General features: G+C 39.0%; 1 protein-coding gene across 3 annotated transcripts in view; it reads left to right on the forward strand.

Moving 5' to 3' along the window:
- The first annotated feature begins 2,703 nt into the window (after nt 1-2,703).
- Nucleotides 2,704-20,182, forward strand: part of BMPR1B (bone morphogenetic protein receptor type 1B) — a 215,419-nt gene continuing 197,940 nt past the window's right edge. Inside the window, exons 1-2 of one of the 3 annotated variants that reach the window (XM_087935917.1) lie at nt 3,155-3,476; nt 6,366-6,477. The gene's annotated coding sequence lies outside the window, so the exon portion shown is untranslated. Of the gene's footprint in view, nt 2,990-3,154; nt 3,477-6,365; nt 6,478-20,182 lie in introns of those variants that run through there. The other 2 variants (XM_087935918.1, XM_087935916.1) reach the window with 2 other exon arrangements.

A 20,182-nucleotide genomic window follows, 5' to 3' on the forward strand; every position in this document is an offset into this window, starting at 1 on the left:
ATCAACAGAGGAAGAAAAAAAAGATTTGTGTGACTCGGACCAATATCAATAATGCTCTAAGACTAGGTGGGTTAAAATATAAAATCTCAAATGAGTCTTCAATCACCAATCTTTTGAGAAAAAAATTCCTTTCCAGACAGCTTTTACACTGAGAACTAATTGAGACATTAAGGAAGAGCATGAATGGAAATTTATGGGACAAGGTAGGGTCCTTGGGAGAAAAAGCAGGTTGGAAATGAATGCACCACTAAGGTGGAACTGTGATCCTGCTTAGTTAGGAAGAGACATTTTCTTGTAAAGTGAGCATTGCTTTGAGGAAAACCTGTGAAGACTTATGAATGCAGAACTGGAAGATTCTTCTGCCATAAGTTATCTATGGCCCATTAGTATTATTTTCTCCATGCAAATATGTACAGCTAGTTGAGCCAAACTCATATCCATTGCATTATATACTCATAAACAAAAACAAGGTGTCAGTGTTCCAGAAAACCTCCACTCCAAACAAATAACTCTGAGACAAACATCGTCTTCAAGATTCCTTTTATTAGAGTAGTAACCTGGCACATCTGGGAAACCTCAAATCTGAAAGTTCCGGATTTCCTTGCAATAAGTAAAAACTACAAATCCACCCCCCCTGCACCCCTCATTGCACCACAGGCCCAATCATCATCTGTCCCAGCTTGAGACTCCTCTCAACCAGGTGCAGAAATAACATGACCTTGACTTAGAAGAAGAATGCTATTATGTCTAACCACACACCCACTTCAAGAAATCCCCCCCTTCCATTTTTCCAGGCTCAAGAATGTGACAGTGTGGAAACGTCTGGTACTAATATGACTTCCAAAGCTGACAATAGGTAGGAGAAGAGTTCCCATCTCTCCTAAAGGACGAGGGAGTGAAATAAAATATTTCCTGGGTAAAGTCCAACATCTAGGGATTCTTCAACACAGCACACAAGGGGGTAGCCAAGATTGATTGAGGTGAGAACTCTACAGTATTAAGAATGTTGGTGAATGAACCTTTATCTATTTTTTAAAAAAACTAAGAAAAAGGAAAATCAGCAGAGAACTGGGGTAATAATGCCTCTGTATAGTTGAATATCTATCTGGAGGGAGGACTGGATTCTGGTGTAATTAATTTCAGATTATGAACAGTCAGACAGGAGGTGTGGAAAGTTCATCACTCTTATGCTACTTCAGTTAAAATAGAAAGTGGGAACTTGCAGTTTGCTTGATGTTCCAAAATTTATCTCTTTGCTACTCAAACCTGCATAGTTAAAAGTAGCAACTGACTCTTGGTTACTTCTGGAAAAACTACTTTTTGATATTATTCTTAGGCCCACTAGTTATCTGATGGAATATTCTTCCAAATACAGTAGAACCTCTGGTCACAAACGCTTCTGACCACAACAAAATCGGGTTCCGATAAAAAAATTAACATTTTTTTTTTCACGGAAAATTTCCTGTTCCATGCCATATTTTTTTGCAAGTGACAAATTTCCAAAATTAGGTCCGGGTCATGACCAAATCAGGTTGCGACCAAAGTTATGGAATGAATTATGGTTGTGACTTATGTAGCTTATTTAAGTTTTTTTTTGAAAATGCAATATTTTTAGAGCCCAATTAGATTTTCATGAAGAGTGGAAATGGGAGTCCTACTGTTTCTGGCTACACGATAAGGGTAGTCTTTGACTTACAACGGCAACTGAGCCCAGTATTTATGTTGCTAATTAAGAAATTTGTTAAGTGAGTTTTGCTCCATTCTACGACTTTTCTTGCCACATTGGTTAATCACTGCAATCACGTCAATTGTTCAATTAGAAATAGGGTTATTAAGTGATGTGGTTTTCCCTTTTGACTTTGCTTGCCAAAAGGTCACAAACAAACCTGACCCCAGAACACTGCAAATGCCATAAATTTGAATCGGTTGTCAAGCATCAGAATGTAAATCATGTAATCACAGGGATGCTGCAATGGTCACAAGTGTGAAAAATGGTTATGAGTCACTTTTTTCAGCAACATTGTTAACGTCCAACAGTCATTAAAAAAAACACTATTGTTAAATCAGAGACTACCCATCTGTAGAGATTCTCAGGTCATGGTTGTCCCAAAGGTGCTTTTTCTGGAGGCAACTGGATTGTCTCGGTTTTTTTTCTTTGAAGACCTTTCGCTTCTCATCCAAGAAGCTTCTTCAGCTCTTCCATTCCCCACAGTCCTGCCAGAGTTGAAAAAGCTTCTTGGATAAGAAGCGAAAGGTCTTCAAAAAAGAAAAAAACAAGAAAGTCCAGTTGCCTCCAGAAAAAACACCTTTGGAACAACCATGACTTGGATGCGATTCCTTCCCCAAACCCCCACAACTTTAACCTTAGACTGTCTACTATTGACCTCACCCCTTTCCTAAGAGGTCTCTAGGGGGCATGCATAAGCACACCAACGTGCCTACCGTCCCTGTCCTATTGTTTCTTTTTATTTTTTTATATGTATCCATGTATTCATAACTATGTTTCTACTTATACCTATTATCTTGTAAGCAATTGACAAACCAAATAAAATAAATAAATAAATGAAATGACTCAGAATCTCCACAGACAGTAGATGGATTGTGTCATTACATTTGGGATGTCGAAGACTACCTGCGTTTATTGCACGTATTGCCTACATTCATTTAATCCTGGCTTATTAGCAGAGCGGCACGAACCTGCAAAACGCCAGGCAGCCAGCCAGCTTTTGGCTTTTCACCTCAGCCAGCAGGGAAACCCAGGGAGGCTGTGTACAACCCAGCCGACCTCCTCGCCTGTGCGCGCCGTTCCACGTTTTTGCAGCCGCCCGTCTCAAAAAACGCCCGTCCGAGCCTAAAAGCCCCAGAACCAGAACGCGGAGCGTTATAACCGTTGCGCGCCAACCCGGTGAGTTACTCGCAAGCGACGCGACGCTCCTCTCAGGGCGCGGACGGCGGATTCCCTAACACGTGCACCAGTCCTTAAACCAAGGTAGCCGCATGTTCCCAACGGGGTGTTTGTGTGTGTGTGTGTGGTGTTGAGTGTAGAAGAAGCCGAGCCTTAAGAGATTTTTTTTTTCCTTTGCAAAAAAAAGAAAAAAGAAAAAAGCGCTTGGCTCTCGGCATTCACTAGTGGGAGCTGCAGAGGGCACGAATCCAGCAGCGCTCCTTCTCTCTCTCTCTCTCTCTCTCTCTCTTTTTCTCTCTCTTTCTTTTCTCTCTCTCTCTCTCTCTCTGCTCCGGAGTCCGGGAGCAGCTTCTGAGAGGAAGAGAAGCCAGAAGCGGCGCAGAGAAAGAGGTGCCGAGACAAGCTCAAAGAGCCAGGAGAGGAGGGCAAAAAAAAAAAGAAAAAAAAAGAAAAGAAAAACCAGCCCGCTCGCTCTTGCCACTATCTCTCCCTTTTGCTGGCCACCGAGCGGCGTGGGGTGGAGAAGCCCGGGCGGCTCGGGAAAACTTTTATCAGTGCCTCGGACTTGCAAGTGAGTTTCGGGCGCTCGGCTTGTTGGTGCGGCGGCGGGACGAAACTCGCCTCAGCGTCCGTTCCCTTGGCGCGGTGCGCGGCGCCTTCGGGAATGGCTGCTTCTCTCTCTCTCTCCCCCCTTCCTTCTGCCTTCCAGTCTCTCTCCCCATTAGCTCGGGGGGTGTCTTTGGCATAGGCAGCTGGGGAAGGGGGGGAGAGGCCGGCTTCTCTCGGGGGCCGGATTTAGGTGCGCGTTGTGGGAAAGGGGCAGGGAGGAGGAGGAGGAGGAGGAGAACCTCTTGAGTGTGGGAGGCGAGGGGTTGCGGGGAAAGTCAGCCCCTTCGGCTTGGGGGAGAGAAGGGTAGGAGCGCCGACCCAGAAGCTCCGCAGGGTCGAGAATCGCCAGAGTTTAGGCGGTGAGTAAAACGTGAGGAGCGGTAGGTCGAAAGCCCTTCTTTAGACGGGGAGGGGGAAGCAAGGGTGGGTGGGTGGGGTGAGGGGGTAGTTAGAGACGGCGCGGAAAGTTTGGTGGACGTTGCTAAGAAGTGAGCCTGAAGTTCCAGAATCACGTGGAGACAGACGTGAAAGAGCTGGAGTGCGGGTTGGGGAAAGAGCCGCCTGCTTATTCTTTTATCCTTTGCGAGTGGATAAAAGATGAATTTCACTGGTGCCAGTGTAGTGTGTAATAGAATAGAATACAATTCTTTATTGGCCAAGTGTGATGGGACCCACAAGGAATTTGTCTTTGGGGCATATGCATCAAGAATCATAAGATACAACACTTGGTGATAGTCCCAGGTTACTAATAAGCAATCGAATCATACTTGGAAACAAATAAAACAATATAAATTGTAGAGAGCAACACGGTTACAATCATAAGTGGGAAGAGGTAGGTAGTAGGAAGGATGAGAAGAATAATAGTAACGCAAACTTAGTAAATAGCAACAAAGTAGTCAATGCCTGGAATGCACTACCCAACTCTGTTGTTACATCCTCTAACCCCCAATCCTTTAACCTCAAACTATCCACTACTGACCTCATCCTATTCCTAAGAGATGTATATGGGGCATGCAATAAGTGCACCATTGTGCCTACTGTCCCTATCCTATTGTCCCCATTTATTTGTACCTATTTCCTGTATTCTTACTCATGTTTATACTTATATACCTATTAACTTGTAAGCAATTGACAAATCAAATCAAAATAAATAAATAAATAGTTTGACAGTGTTGAGGGAATTAGATGTTTAGCAGAGTGATGGCTTTCTGGAAAAAATATTCTTATGTCTAGTTCTGGTGTGCAGTGTTCTATAGCGTTGTTTTGTGGGTAGAAGTTGAAACAGTTTATGTTCAGGATGTGAAGAGTCTGTAGATATTTTCACAGCTCTCTTTTTGACTCGTGTAGTATACAGGTCCTCAATGGAAGGACATGTATGTACCATGAGATCAGATCATACACCAGAGTAATATAATATGATGTACAATTGGAAACGTTTGACTAGGTTCCCCCCCTCCAACTACTCATAAGGATTATTCCTTATATTATTCATGTTGTCTTGTATTCTTGTATGGACTGCACCAGTAGAGGCTAAACTGATTTTGTTGTATATATGATGTACGATGCCAATAAAGCCTTTGAACTTTGGAGCACCCTAAATTGGGGGGAAAAGAGGTTTTTTTATTTTAATCAGTGGAAAGGAATAATCTAATGTCTCAGGGAATTCGACTTTTGAAATGGTATTGAAATGTACCCTTGGGTAGCGGAAGCATCTCTTCCCACCCCTAACCCCCAGTTGGCATAAGAGTACTTGATAAAAGTAAATTTTGGCATTATTTTACTCCAGTGGCCAACCACATGCAGAGGAGAAAATTAAAACTGGATAATTGACCGACAGTAACTCTCCATTCTGCAGTTTAAATTGAAGCTTCATATTTTAAGAGAAAGTTGCTTTTCTTGTTTCCTGCAGTTGACCAACAATATTACTGCCTTCGTGTGATGTGCATATGTGTGTGTTACATGAATTTGAAAGATGGGCTGTCTGTGGGGTAGTGCATTTTTTAATGGCTTTTGTTGTTTTGGAATTGTATATTTGTAAGACACAGAGCCTATGGGAGCGGACAACTATGTTGCTTTTAAATAAACAAGGCTTAAGAAGTTTCAGGAGAAGCAAGCTGCATCCTGCAGGTTGGACCTGTGATACTAATAGGGTGCGATGTGTATGGAAGGTGTAGTTTTGCGTAAGGAGAAGAAAGATTTTTTAAAAATACACATGCTGGATAAACCAGTACTGTAAACTTCGACTGTACTTGCAATTTAACAGCAGTTAAATCAGGAGTGCCACATTTCAAAGTTACAGTTAGAGGACTCGAACAGCTGCTGTCTTGCAGGTATGTGGAATGGCATGGGACCCACAAGTTTTGCAAAGTGAAGAGAGGAAATTGGTCACAGCTTATTAGGAAAGATAAAATAAACCACCAAGAATGCTTTACTGATCATTCTTCATCTGGATTTTATATTAGTTGCATCTGCTGGTGCAGGTGTTCTGCTTCACCCTTCTCTGCTATTTTCAGCATCTGGTAAAACGAACGAGTACTTTTCCAACAACCTGTAAAATCATTGTGCTTTCATTGTTTAATTCCCCCCTCCAAGGAGCAGAGTGAAATTTAAATTCATACCTTCCAAGCATCTTTGGCTTTTGGAGAACATCAGTGACTGCTCTTTCTGGGGTTAAACATCAGTTGGGAGAACTAAACTGTTCTTGAATGATTGTTTTGAGTACAAGGGAGTGAATGACTTCATATTCATAATTTCACAGTGATGAATCTGTGAGATGAAGCCGCGAGAGGAACATCTTAAAATTGCCATAAGTAGCTACAAATAAACTGGTACTTTTTTTTTTTTTAAATAGAGCTGTGCCTGGAGAAGATCTGTTTGCTTATTGATATTTAAAAGAGGAGCTGTGACTCGCTGGTAAAAGAACAGAAATTTCAAGTTTAATCTGTCAAGTTTCCAAACAAAAGGTAACAAAAGGGCAAAAATGTGACTTGGACCTGGGAAAGCCCCTGGTCTAAAGGACAGTGGTGGGAAACATGAATCCACCATGTCCATTTTATCCTGAATCGATTTCTGGTGTTCAACTTGCCAAAGTGCTATAAGAGTGTTCTATTTATAAGGGCAAAAGTGTTATTTTAAAATCTTTTAAAAGTCCTATTTGTTTAAATTCCACATGTGTTTTCCAGAACACTTTCTAACATACAGAAAAAAAATAAAAAGGTGGAGATTTTTGTGGAAATCACTGGAAAAGTTCTTTTTCATTGCTGACCCAATAGGTTTATAGAAAGTTTCTAACTAGTGTAATGCTAGAACAGATATATTAGAATAGCATGCATGGTTTGAGGTTGTCTTTGTATAAAGTTCAAAGTAGCCATCATTTGATTTCTGAAGATTTTATATTGCAATAAACATAGAAATCTTGTTGAAGTTTGATCTGCTCAAGATTGCTATTTTCTTGTTGCTGTTGCTTCTGGAAGGGCATTAATCCAGATATTTGGGGAAGCAAATAAAATTTCTTTCTAATGGTATATAAGTTCAGCTGATGAGACAGGAGAATGAGACTATATATAAGTGATTGCGTAGTGTGTAATCCAATTATGCATGGTTGCCCAGGGATTCTATACGAGCCAGCATGATCTTTACTCTTTAAAAAGTTGATCATATCTGTTGTTTGGGAACTCATAAGTATTTAAATGGAGGAGTACTTCCATGTGGAGGACCCTGAATATACGTATGAATCTCAGGCACCCCAACCAGTGCAATATGCCATATTTTCTTTCCGGTGATTCTTTTAGTTGGAAAAAAATAAAGTTATCAAGGGGGCAGATGTCATAATCTTGATTGTCCATTGCCTTTTATACATGAGACAAGTATACATGGTTGCACAATATAAGCCATGCCTGGTAACATCTCGCAGGTTGCAAATTTCTGGTTTCTCATTGATTTACCAGACCTTCTGACTCACAGGTTCAGATAAATAGAGATATAATACAGATATAAAATAGTATCACTGATCCCTGGTGGTGTACTGATTAGAATGCAGTATTGCAGGCTAACTTTGCCCACAGCCTGGAGTTCGAGCCTGATGATGCTCAAGGTTGACTCCGCTTCCCATCTGTCTGAGGTTGGTAAAATGAGGACCCAGATGGTTGGGAGAAATATGCTGACATTGTAAACCACCCAGAAAGTGCTGTAAAGCGCTAGAGGGCAGTATGCAAGTCTAAGTGTTGTTTCTGTTGCTAGTGCTATAACTCACCTTTCAGTAAAGGTGGCCCAGTGTAATTCTGAAATGAAATCCATGTAGACGAATGCTTATGTTGCATTGTAAGGATATGTGAATACACAACTTGATTCATTTCGCCCCATGAATGAAATAGGGATGGGAAAAGGAAACTAGCACTGTTGGAGACAATTTTCAAAATCCACACCTGCCCTTATATAGAAATAACTACTTTAATACATTTAAGGTAAAATACACAATATCTCATTGGTCAGCCTGGTAGTTTTCTTGGTTTTATGTAGCAGATACTGAAATATTCTAAACTGTTAATACTGACACGCTAAAATTTAGTCATTTTATAATATTTGTTCTAAAAAAAACAAATAGTTTTTCATTTATTTAGTGTCATTTATCATATCTATGGAGATTCTCAATCATCCAAGTCATGGTTGTCTCAAAGGTATTTTCTCAAAAGACAACTGGACTTTCCTGTTGTTGTTTTTTTTCCTGGAAAACATTTTGCTTCTCATCTAAGAAGCTTCTTCAGAACTGAAGATGAGAAGTGAAATATTTTCAATGGAAAAAACCCAAGAGGCCAGTTTCCTTTGGGAAAGCACCTTGTGGCATTTATCACTTCATAGAAAACTTCATGAAGGCACATGAAATGTGCATGAGTTCTGAACCCCATGTTTTTGTAAAGGCAGTTGAATGGCAATTTCTAATAGATTTTATAGAATGAGTTCAATCATAGGGGCATGATGGCTCAGTGGTTAAAGATACTGAGCTTGTCAGCTGGAAGGCTGATAGCTTGAGTTTGAGACCCAAGCTCTGCGTGTTGGGGTGAGTTTCCATCCTTGCCTCAGCTTCTGTCCACTTAGTTTGAAAGTATGCAAAGGTGAGTAGATAAATAGGTACCACTTCAGTGGGAAGGTAACAGTGGTCTGTGTACTTCAGCGTATAGTCATGCTGGCCAAATGAACTTTGGACAATGCTGGGTCCCTTGGCTAAGAAATGGAGATGAGCACCAGCCCTTAGAATCAGACACAACTGAACAGAAGAAACCTTTATGGTTTAGGTTCCATATGGACCTTCTAATTCTGAACTATTGATAGAAGGATGTCTCATCTGTGACTTACTGTGATAGAATCTGTTGGAATGGCTGGAGATTGGATTGTCTCAGTGATAGCACTCAGTCTTCTATTGCGAGATGAGATTTCTGCTTACCTTACCTTTGTTGACCAGTTCATCAATGGCAAAAAGTTGAAGCAGCCAATCAAAAGTTACAACGAAAACATTCATGAGGCTTGCAATAGGCTACGACTCCACAAAAATATTGAACTTTACTATTGTATAAGAAACAGCCAGAATGAGACAGCATTTATTTGAAGAAGAAACACATTGTATCTCTTTGCAGTTGACTTTAAGCAGAATGACATTTCTTATCTTCCTGGTTTTGTATTCATTTCACTGATATTTCTGATTTGGTAAGATTAACTGGACATGGGACTACCTGTATGTTGTGAGTACAGTTCTCCATGATTCGAAGGATAAATATTATATTTTGCTGGAAAGCAACGTATATATTATTTACTGGTGAAATGTGAATATCATTTTCATTAAAATTGAATGTTCTAGTATGTCAAATACTGTATGTACAGAGCTCAGGAAGAAAGGAAAATAATCTAATAGCTGATAAAAATTCTGGATTTTTCAAATTTTTCGTATGTTACTTTTTGTGTGTGCAGATAATAAAGTTACTCAGAATACTAAAAAGTGGCTAAACTCATTAAATATTTTATGAAAGGAATAAATTGTTATATATCATAGATTTTATATCTGATATAATTTCTACTTTACTGGAGTGTAACCAAGTATAAAAATGCCTGGCAAAAGAGAAATGGAATAGCCCGATGCAATCAATATGATAGTAGGTTAGCCTCTACTTCCCTATGTATGCGTTGGTACAGTTTCAAACAGCAAGAGGTTACATATAATCAGCCTGCATGTGAAAATCCAAATACTGGGAGAATATGTATATTATGTTTGTTACAACAAATTATATAACATGGAAGAAAACATTCTAGATCTTACTAGGTGAAAATTTGATACATTTAACAGGAACAAATGGATTTTTGCACATTTATACTTGGGCAACAGTTGGGATGAAATTTCAGTTTTTACAATTTTCATGACCTTGCTGACTTCAATCTAAGATTTTGATATTATACAGCAGGGATGTCCAACTTGATTTCATTGAGGGCCGTATCAGGGTTGTGTTTGTCCGGGGGGGGGGCAGGGTGTGTGTGGCCAGGGTGAGCGTGGCCTGCTTGACATCACTTGCATTGGTGCCTGTGGTGACCTGAGCACTCTGCCAGCGAAAACGGGCTCCCGAGCTCTGTTTCTGGCTGTGACAGCCTCCTGTAATCCTCTGCCAGTGAAAATGGAGCTTGGGCATCCCTCCTGAGCTCCATTTTTTTCTAGCAGAGGGACTGTGGGCTGGTCCCTCGCTGTTTCCAGGGTGGCCCCATGGGCCACATCTAAGTACCCTGTGGGCCTGATTTGGTCTGCAGGCTTTTAATTTGACTCCTCCCCTGTTATACAGGGTTGTGCTAAGAGATGATGCAGCTACAAATAGTGGTTTGTTTGTTGTAACAGTTCAGTACCTAGTTTATTTATCCAGAATTTAGTCCCATCTAGTTCTAAATTAATGTATATATAGATTAAAGACATCATGAAACAACTATTTTCAGTTATACACAAATCTAAATACTACTGAGAATGTCCAGACCATCTGTAATTTTATTATTTTGTTCCTTAGAATCACCATTAGAAAAGAAATGAGACACAAACTGAATAAGCAAAATAAATCTCTATAGTAGTTTTGACTCCATGGGCCTTTGGGACTAATTCAGTTGTTTCTGAATTATTTCCTTGCTTACAGCTTGGTTCATTTTCATTTTTCAGTGCATAATTAAAAGCAGAAGATGGAACAATCTCTTCCTAACAAGGAAAACTTGCACATATTTCTTAATACAGGAAATCCAGATGTATTTCAGTATAATCTAGATGGGGTGAAGGAGCACAGCCCCATTTCTATTAAGTGATCAGCTGTTTTCCTGACTGCTCCAATTTCCAATCCTTTTCTAAAAGGGATTAACCAGCACAGTGTATTTTCTGTCTTTCACCTGTTTTGTTCCTCTTGGATTCATCTTGTAGCCTCTGAGAAACTATCTATATATTCCTATTTTACAAAGGTGGTTCTTTACTTGAAGGCCTTCCAGAGGACATTGTTTTGAAACTATTCTCCTTCTGTGGACCTTTTGAATTCAAGCCATAAGAAGGACATTTGCCATCAACCATGATCATCTTAACAGATTCTCTACTTAAACCAAGATGTCTGAATCATGGTTTTAAGAAATGGGTGGGGAACATGGAAGGGTCTAGGATAATTCACTGCAGGCAACTTGCTGCAGCCAACTTGCCGCGGAACAGGAGTTACATCACTGTTGAAGAAATGGTGGAATAGAATCATTAAGGAAACCGCAAAAGGACGTACAAAATAAAATGTGAACGACAAAAATCAAAATAATGTTAAAATTACTTTAAATAATTAAATTGAATTGTTGAATTGTTCCGTGGTGAATTGTCCCATGGCAAGTTGGGCATGGTGAGTTGTCCCATTCTGACATGAAAGATGCCATATGCAAAACAATTTTCAGCTGATTTAAGACAAATATTTAAAAATTCAGACAGCATTAAAATAAAGTTCTGAGTTACTGAAGGCACACATGAAATATCTTTCAACCTTCATATGCATAGCTTCTTTAAATGTAATTTTGATAAATTTTATGCTATACATAGTTACCTTTCTGAATTAGGAGCACACAGTCTTTACCTAGGTTAAGATGCTATGTGTTAACTGAAGCGAACATCATGTTTTCGGCTTAAGGAGAAAGATGCCCAGGGGTGGGATTCAAAAATCCCAGCAACCACTTCCCTGTCCAGTTGTTGAGTAGGAGTGGCCATGGTAGGCATGGCCTACCTGAACTTCTGGGAGGGCCATTTTTTGCCTTCCTAAAGGTAAGCCTCCGGAAGCCATGAACAGGCCTGTTTCTGGATTTCCAGTACTTCCGGGAGGGCTGTTTTTCACAGTCCGGAGGCTTTTCTCGGGCCTATGGGAGGGCAAAAACAGTCTCCTCCAGGCACTGGAGGCCCTCCGGAAGCCAGAAACTGGCCAGTTTCCAGACTTCCAGTTCTTCTAGAAGGCCCATTCCCCCCTCCCGGACCCTCTGTGCAGACCCTGCACTTACTTACCTGCATCAATAATGGGCTTCATGGTGACTCTTGGGAGGGGCAGGCCTGGGTGGGAGGGCCAGTTCAAATACTGGTTCAGCAAGCCATATTATGCCAACCTGTAGTATTTGAGATGTTGAACTCATGTCTTCACTACAGGCCATGTTTCCTAGAAATTTGGCAAGTTGAGCCACATCTAGTGCGTCACTGGTTTATCTTTTGTGCTATTCTATATTGTGGCTTGTTTCATTTTGACTTAGCATTTTCCATGAACTGAGCTTTTGTTATTTGTAGATCATGCTTTATGATTAGGGCATGTATGAACCCAGCCAATAGTAAAATAAATGATGTCATAGCTCAGTGTATGAACCTGATAATTTTCAAATAAATTCCTCATAGTACTTATGTCAACAAGACAGAATTTAGGGAAAGTTTGTATTTACAGTAGTTTGAATTGTTCTATTAATGACTTAATACTTTAATTGTTCTATTAATACTTTAATTGTTCTATTAATGACTTAGGGGATGCAGTGGCTCAGTGGCAGACACTGAGCTTGTTGATCAGAAAGGTCGGCTGTTCGGCAGTTCAAATCCCTAGCACCGCGTAATGGAGTGAGCTCCTGTTACTTGTCCCAACTTCTTCCAACCTAACAGTTTGAAAGCACGTAAAAAATGCAAGTAGAAAAATAGGAACCACTTTGGTAGGAAGGTAACAGCATTCCGTGCACCTTCAGCATTTAGTCATGTCAGCCACATGACCACAGAGATATCTTTGGACAGTGCTGGCTCTTTGGCTTTGTAACGGAGATGAGCACCGCTCCCTAGAGCCGGAAACGACTAGCACATATGTGTGAGGGGAACCTTTACCTTTTATTAATGACTTGGTAAACTTCAAATTGCTAAATGAAATAGCAATAAATCTGTTTATTATACAAAAGAGATAATAGCTCTTTGAATGAAAAAAGAAAAGTAACGCACTATTTAAATTGTATACTTCAGCTCATGGATTTGAAATTGTTGTGGAAATAATTGAATTATGCAAATGCTTGTGAGTTTATTCTCATCATTTCTGCTTTTCTTAACTTTCCATTTTCTTATAGACTTCTCTGTAATTGCTCAATTGTTTTGGAAATATTGTAAGTCATCCATGTCCTTAACTATAATTCCATTATGAGATATGGTAGTATTAGGTTGGAGATACTATTTAATTGTATCTTATACTAAACAAATAAAGTATAATGGGAGCACCCACTAAAGTGCCTTAAAACCTACCACAATAATTTCAGACAAAAATTAAAAGTTTTTGTTTTCCAAGTTTTTTCTAGTATTCCTGCTTAGTTTACCTGCTTAACAAGCTGTTTTAATGGGGAAGAATCGTGCAAATTGTTTTGAATACCAGAATATCAGGACATTGAAATTGTAGCAGTGTAAAAATGAAGTTTTTGATGTAGGTTAATAAGCTGCTCTGTTTTTAATTATATTGTTGATACTATGAATTATAAATGGTGAAGGCATAAAATTTTAGTCTTGTTTCATGACTAAGGAGACCTTTGAATAATTGAATCACTGTCTGGGTGAGTTCATGGAGGAATATTTGTTGGAAAATGTGGTAATAGCCTGAACTCCAGTTTTCACAATTACATCATCCTTCTTCTCAATAATCCAGGTCAAATATGCACGTTTAGAGCATATACTGCTAAGGAAAGAGACTTTTTAAAAGCAAGCTTTGTATTTTGCTTCTTATGTTTGGATCCATTTGTGAGAATATACTTAAAACTTTTTGGATAGTGCAATTAGGCTTGAATGTGACTTTTGTTTAAAAATTTCAAAGAGATCAGAATGTGTGGGCTACAAGAGTCATACACTGTGTGTTTTAGGAAAATATGGACCTCCCAACACTTAGGGAGACTTAGAATGATCTAGAATCAATGGTTGGCACTGACTCTTAAATGCAAGTATTCAATGTTTGGACACATATGAGAAACACCAGCATAAGTCTGGCAAATGCATCTAGTTCTGTAAAATGTAAACTATCAGTATGTAGGTTCAAATGTTCTTCCTTCTTTTTATGACAAGTAGCCAAAATACAGATGGTGTATTTTTTATCAAGTAAGACCTGATCTTCAAACAAACCTAAGCTAAAGCTTTTCCAGGTGAGTTGTGCTATCAAGCAAGGAGAACAATGATCACTCCTTCAGACTGTGTTGATTAGAAGGACTTGTATCTTTAACTATTGATATGCCATTTTTATGTGTAAGACATGCTGAGGTACCATGGTGAACATTTAATGATAAATAATAAAAACCATTAACATTCAAAGCCTAAAATGACAATTGGAGAAACATGTTCAGATAATGAAGAACTGGGAAAAGCCATATGGGAATGAAGTCTCAGGGGAAAGAGTGTCCCAAAAAGTTTGTAACATATGGTAAATCCATATAACTGGCGACCGTAGCACAGGGGTGTCAAACTCAAGGCCCAGGGGCCAGATCCACCCCATGGGGGTCACCTGAAAACTGCAAAGAACCAGCCCAAGGTGCTTCTCCCAGTGAAAACAGAGCTTGTGTGGATCCTCCAAGCACCATTTTTTCTGGCAGAGGGCAGCAGGAGGCTGTCGCGGCTGAAAATGGAGCCTGGGGAGGCACATGTGGTCCCCCTGAGCTCTGTTTTCAAGAGACTGTCACGGCCGAAAATGGAACTCGCAAGCCCGTTTTCTCTGGTATAGCACACGGGCCCCCACAGATGCCCTCGACATGAGTAATATTGAACTGGTCATGCTTCCCAGCCCCCAAGGTCCAATACCCTGATGCTACCCTCAATGAAATTGAGTTTGACACCCCTGCTGTAGTGCAAGCTGAGACTGATTCTCAGCTTGTCTGTGAGAGATATTGTCAATATCTCTCACAGACAAGGAGACAATTTTTCCTCAAAAGCTTTGTCTCAAGTATGCTTTACTTTCTGTTTTTTTTTTTTAGAGGAAGAACACACTCCCATAAGATCAACTTCTTGATCTTTGATTTTATATTCAAAGGTGAAATGAGGATGATTTCAAAGGATGACTTCTTGATGCTTTTTCACAGTTTAAAAAAGTTTATTCTCAGTTGAATCTTTTGTGAAAGAAGGATTAGATTTTGAATTGACAGATGGGGCCTACTATAGAGGTAGAGGCAGGATCTTGTAATGGCAAAAGGCGTTTTATTTGTATTACATTTATACAACTGTCTGTTAACATCTTTTTTTGCTCTGGCTGACTCATGTAAGGTATTAGCTGCTCAGATCACTGAGAACAATTGCTTTGCATAAACTCCTGGCTTAAGGATCTTGTCCAAAATGTTTTATATGTGAGGTTTGCATGCAGTCATGTAGTGCATGGATATATTATCTGAAAATTACATCAATTTTAAGTACGTCTCATAATTTCATGACTATGTATTGTTTCTTCTAATTTATGGTTTTTTTTGGTTATATTATGCTTGAGAGCCCCTTACAGAATTTGAAATGCAGAAAAATATAATTAACAAAAGTTCATTATATAAAAGTTGTCTTCCAGTATGAAAGCTCAAATACCATGATAGGTAATAGGGAGAAAATACATGTTGGAAAATGATCTGATACTTACACAAATTATGCATTGAAGACTCATAGCTTCATTTTGGAAGGTTGTCCTGTAACTTACGTCCTCTTTCTCTCTCATTCCAACAAATTAAACATTCATAGGTCACATGGTGAAAATTATCTTGTATTTCACAAATCCTACCAATTACAAATTAGAAACTGCTTTTAGAAAATAATGCTTATTTATAAACCAATGCACACATACAAGGGGAATGTGGAACTAAAACTTGAATTATGGATATTTAGCTAGTAAATTTTGATGGAGCAAGACAATATTTGAGGACTTTTCTTTCATTTGATGTCAACTAAATCGTATAGAAATTGAGGTTGAGTTCACATATACTGCCCTAAGCCATACTATGATTTGCTTCGATTTGGCTTTGAGTGATTCATAAATTTAACTATGTTTTATTAAGTTTACTGCTTTGTGTGAATACAGTTCATGTTACCATAATACACACATTAAACCAACCAGCTGTATCCTGGATAATATTGATACATATATCTATAATTCTGAGAAGAAATAAACTTAAAAAAATTAACTTATGGTTTTTATAAACTGTTATTTTTAGAAAAGACTGGATTCCATGACAATATCAGCATCAAAGAGTGCTTCAAATACAACTTTAAAGTTACACTTTTTACTTTCTTCTTTTATATTGTGACATTTTCAATTAACTATCAGATCATCTCTTCAGGGATTTTTTTTTAAAAAAAAGAGTATTATGTTTGAGACTCCCTTAAGTGAATGTGTGTCAGATTCATCTTGCTATTTTAAAAGTTTATTTTAAAAGTTTGTTTGATCCATTACAGAAGATTGTAAGTAATTTATTGTTGTAGTGGGTTCTTTATTTGTGTTACATTTTTTCACAACTACCTTACTTAACAAGCCAAACCTATTTTTTTTTTTTTGGTTTTTCTGTCTCTTAATTTGTGTATTTTATCATTCATTAAGAACCTTAATAACTTTGTATAAAGTGACGCTGGACCAAATCCAGCGGAACTGAAATCCCATTGTTTTAATACATATAAATTAAGCAAATGCTTTTTCTTCCATTGAATCAATAATGAATTCTGTTTGATTTATTCCATTAGCAGGAAATGGTGCATGAGTCTGCGTATGACTAAGGCTGGTAACCCAGTTTAGCCTTTTCTGTAGTATTAAAAAGCCATATAAATGCCTCTTTTCTCCACTGCCGTCATTGGCTATGGAAGTCAATACCTTTGGGCTCGTTTGGGGAGGATTATAACAAATGGAATCTTTCAAATTGAATGAAAAAGAAGTAAATGGAATGAAAACAAAGAAATAGGATAAGTGGTGTGTCCATGGGAATGATAAAATGAAGAAGGTTCTTCCAACCACTGATAAATGCATGAAGGGAAATAGATGTGTAGGCTTATTTATGAATTAAAAGGGAATAATGTTTGTTAGGAAATAAAAATTGGTATCATCTAGGTTGCTGTAGGAATCTATAGGTTGGTGATGGTTGCATGTCAACTCCAGTAAATTGTGATGACAATAGAACCCAAAATAAATGTTTGGGAAAAATGTGCAATTTGAATGTGTTCAATAGGTTATTTTTTATTTTGTTTTTTGAATAGATGGATAGAATGAGGAAAAAATAACATTTAAAAAGTGATCAACTATTTGTAGATTCAAGAATACAAAGGAAGGATCACTTAGATAAGAATTTAATTTGAAAAAAATCTTTTAAATGTCTGATATATGTTTTTCTTTGCACAGGTAAGAAATTAAGAGTAATATAAAAATACGATGTACTTGTTTTAATGAAAGATGAAAGAATTGTGAAGGATATAAGAGTCAGGAGGAAGTTCTGAAAACAAACTTGGGAAAATAGGTATGGAAGAAGAAAAGAAGTGGAAAAAACCCCCCTGCAATAAATCCAGGAGGACGAAGTATGAATCCTTTATAAAAAAGGATTAGAAGATATGAATGCTAATGGACACTAGGAAAGAGAACATAAAAGCTTCTTGGAATAGAGCAGTGATGACGAACCTTTTCGGCACCAAGTGCCCAAAGTGCACATGTGCATACCCAATATGCAACATGCACCTTCATGCAAGCACACACCTCCATACATGTACCCTGCATATGCACCCTGCCGCGCATGCGCCACAGAGACCCAAAGACCAGCTGTCTGGTGGGAGGCGTGCATGCATGTGTGCCGGAGCTGGGGCAATGGCACACATCCCATAGAGAGGGTTCTGCATGCCACCTGTGGTACGCATGCCATATAGGTTCACCACCACAGATACAGGATCTCCTGCTCGAGCAGGAGGTTGGACTAGAAGACCTTCAAGGTCCCTTCAAACTCTAAAATTCTATATTCTATGTCAGTGATGGCTAACCTTTTTCTCGTCGCGTGCCATAGTGCAATGCACACATGACCTTCCGCCCCCTGTGCATGTACACATAATCTGCATGCACACTGCGTGGCTCTGTGCATGCACGTGTGACCCCCCATGCCCTGCACATGTGCGCATGATCTCTCCCCATGCTGCACCCCTCTGCGCATGCATGCGCATCTCCTGCATGTGCATCTTCCTTCATGCATGCACGGTATATACCCAACAACCAGCTGGTTGGCAGGACACACGCACGCATGCTCAGTGGGTCTGTTCCGACCGACCTCTCGTGGGCTGGCAAAGGCTCTGCATGCCACTTCTGGCACACATGCCATCACGGGAATAGAGTGACAATAATCCAGATTTGCCACAGAAGATTGTGGAAATACAACAATTCAAAATATGAAAAAGGAACGATAAAGTGAACGAATCTGTGGATGAAAAAAAATGCATATAATAGAATTATAGCTTCAAAAATTATGAAAAAATATTTACTAAAATGGATATATAATAAAAACTTGCAAAAATATGTAATCTGATAGAGTAAAAGTTATTAAGAGACATGGAAAATGTGGAGTGATTGAAATGAAAACAATTATTTTGGAAGTGGATAAAGTGTACTGAGCAAGGAGGAAAAAGAAGGGTTTGGACCATTATTTCAGAAAAAGAAGGGTTTGGACCTTTATTTATGCAAAACTTCCTTCAATAGCATGATGTCCTTTTTATTATTGATGTTGACTAAATTATTAAAACAGCCAGTGAAACATAAACTATGTTGTGTAGGGTACCTTTGGCTTCAACCCTTAGCCTTTGTTACATCTCATTTCTCTGTCTTGGGTGTCTTCGCTGTGGCACATTTGTATTTACTTTTGATTTCATCACTTGCTTTTGGCATATTTAGCTCAGTGAGCAAGGTTTTTCTTTTTTTTTTGTCAAATTTGTATGTCAGTGCAAAAGGTGGTATACAAGGAATGTAACCAAGACAGCTGGTGGCCTGTGCTGTTGACAGAAGGAAAGATATTGCCAGCCAGGTTGCTGATTTATTAGTAAGACTAGCATCCTTTTCCAGGATAGAAGGTTTTTGATGTGGTTTTCAAATTAATTGGCTTGTGTGTGTGTGTGTGTGTGTGTGTTATGTGGGCTGACATCTTTGGAAACCAGGAGAAGCTACAGATACTGAATGCTACACCTTTCTTCAGGAAGGTCATGTTTCGTGTGCGACGAGTCAGACGTACAGTCCCAATTTTGCAGCAAAACGACCCACTGCTATACTTTGTCTCTTCCTGAGACAGAAATGCAATTTTGCTTCTTTTGACATTCTTGATTTTCATTCCATGTTTTAAAACCCCATCAATATGAAATAAACAAATCCTATTTAAATTGAGGGTTAGAGCCCTGCATATGTCTTCTGTATCTTGACAAATCAGTAGATCTGCTTCTGTTAGAGGTAGCCTTCTCCTACTTAAATGGGACAAAAGACAAGCTTTATATTTTCTGAAGTGCCACCTTTTAATTCTGTAGCAACAGCAGCAGTTGGCAGTAATATTGTCATCCCTACACATAGGTTAAAGAAAAAGGATTAAACTTGCATTTCATCTTGAAAAGTACACAGAAATCATGGTTTGATATAGGCAGGCATTCCAGTTGAGGAGGTCTAGTCTTATTCAATAAAATTGTGCTATAGTCATTTAAAGTAAAAAGATTAAACTTGCATTTCATCTTGAAAAGTACACAGAAATCATGGTTTGATATAGGCAGGCATTCCAGTTGAGGAGGTCTAGTCTTATTCAATAAAATTGTGCTATAGTCATTTAAAGTAATAAAGTAATTCGCTCTTCTGATTAGCTGTAATAATCTAATTAAGCATTTTCTGTTACTTCCCCCTGACAAGAAAATATATACAGTGGAACCTCGGGTCGCGACCGTAATCTGTTCCGGGACTTCAGTCACAACCCAATTTGGTCATGACTGGAAGCACTACTGACTGCACATGTGCAAACAAAAAATGGTGCCAAAGGGGAAATCACTGCAGCAGAGAAAATCATTGTGGCTGTGTCTGGTCGCCACTTGAAAGTGTGTTCGCAACCAGAAACAAAACTTTTCTGAAAATTCTGGTCGTCACCCGATTTGGCCACAGACAGAAGTGTTAGTGACCTGAGGTTCCACTGTATCTTGGA

The sequence above is a fragment of the Pseudonaja textilis genome, chromosome 6, assembly GCF_049901715.1.
Source record: "Pseudonaja textilis isolate UNSWEBS1 chromosome 6, rPseTex1.2, whole genome shotgun sequence".
Lineage (NCBI taxonomy): Eukaryota > Metazoa > Chordata > Lepidosauria > Squamata > Elapidae > Pseudonaja > Pseudonaja textilis.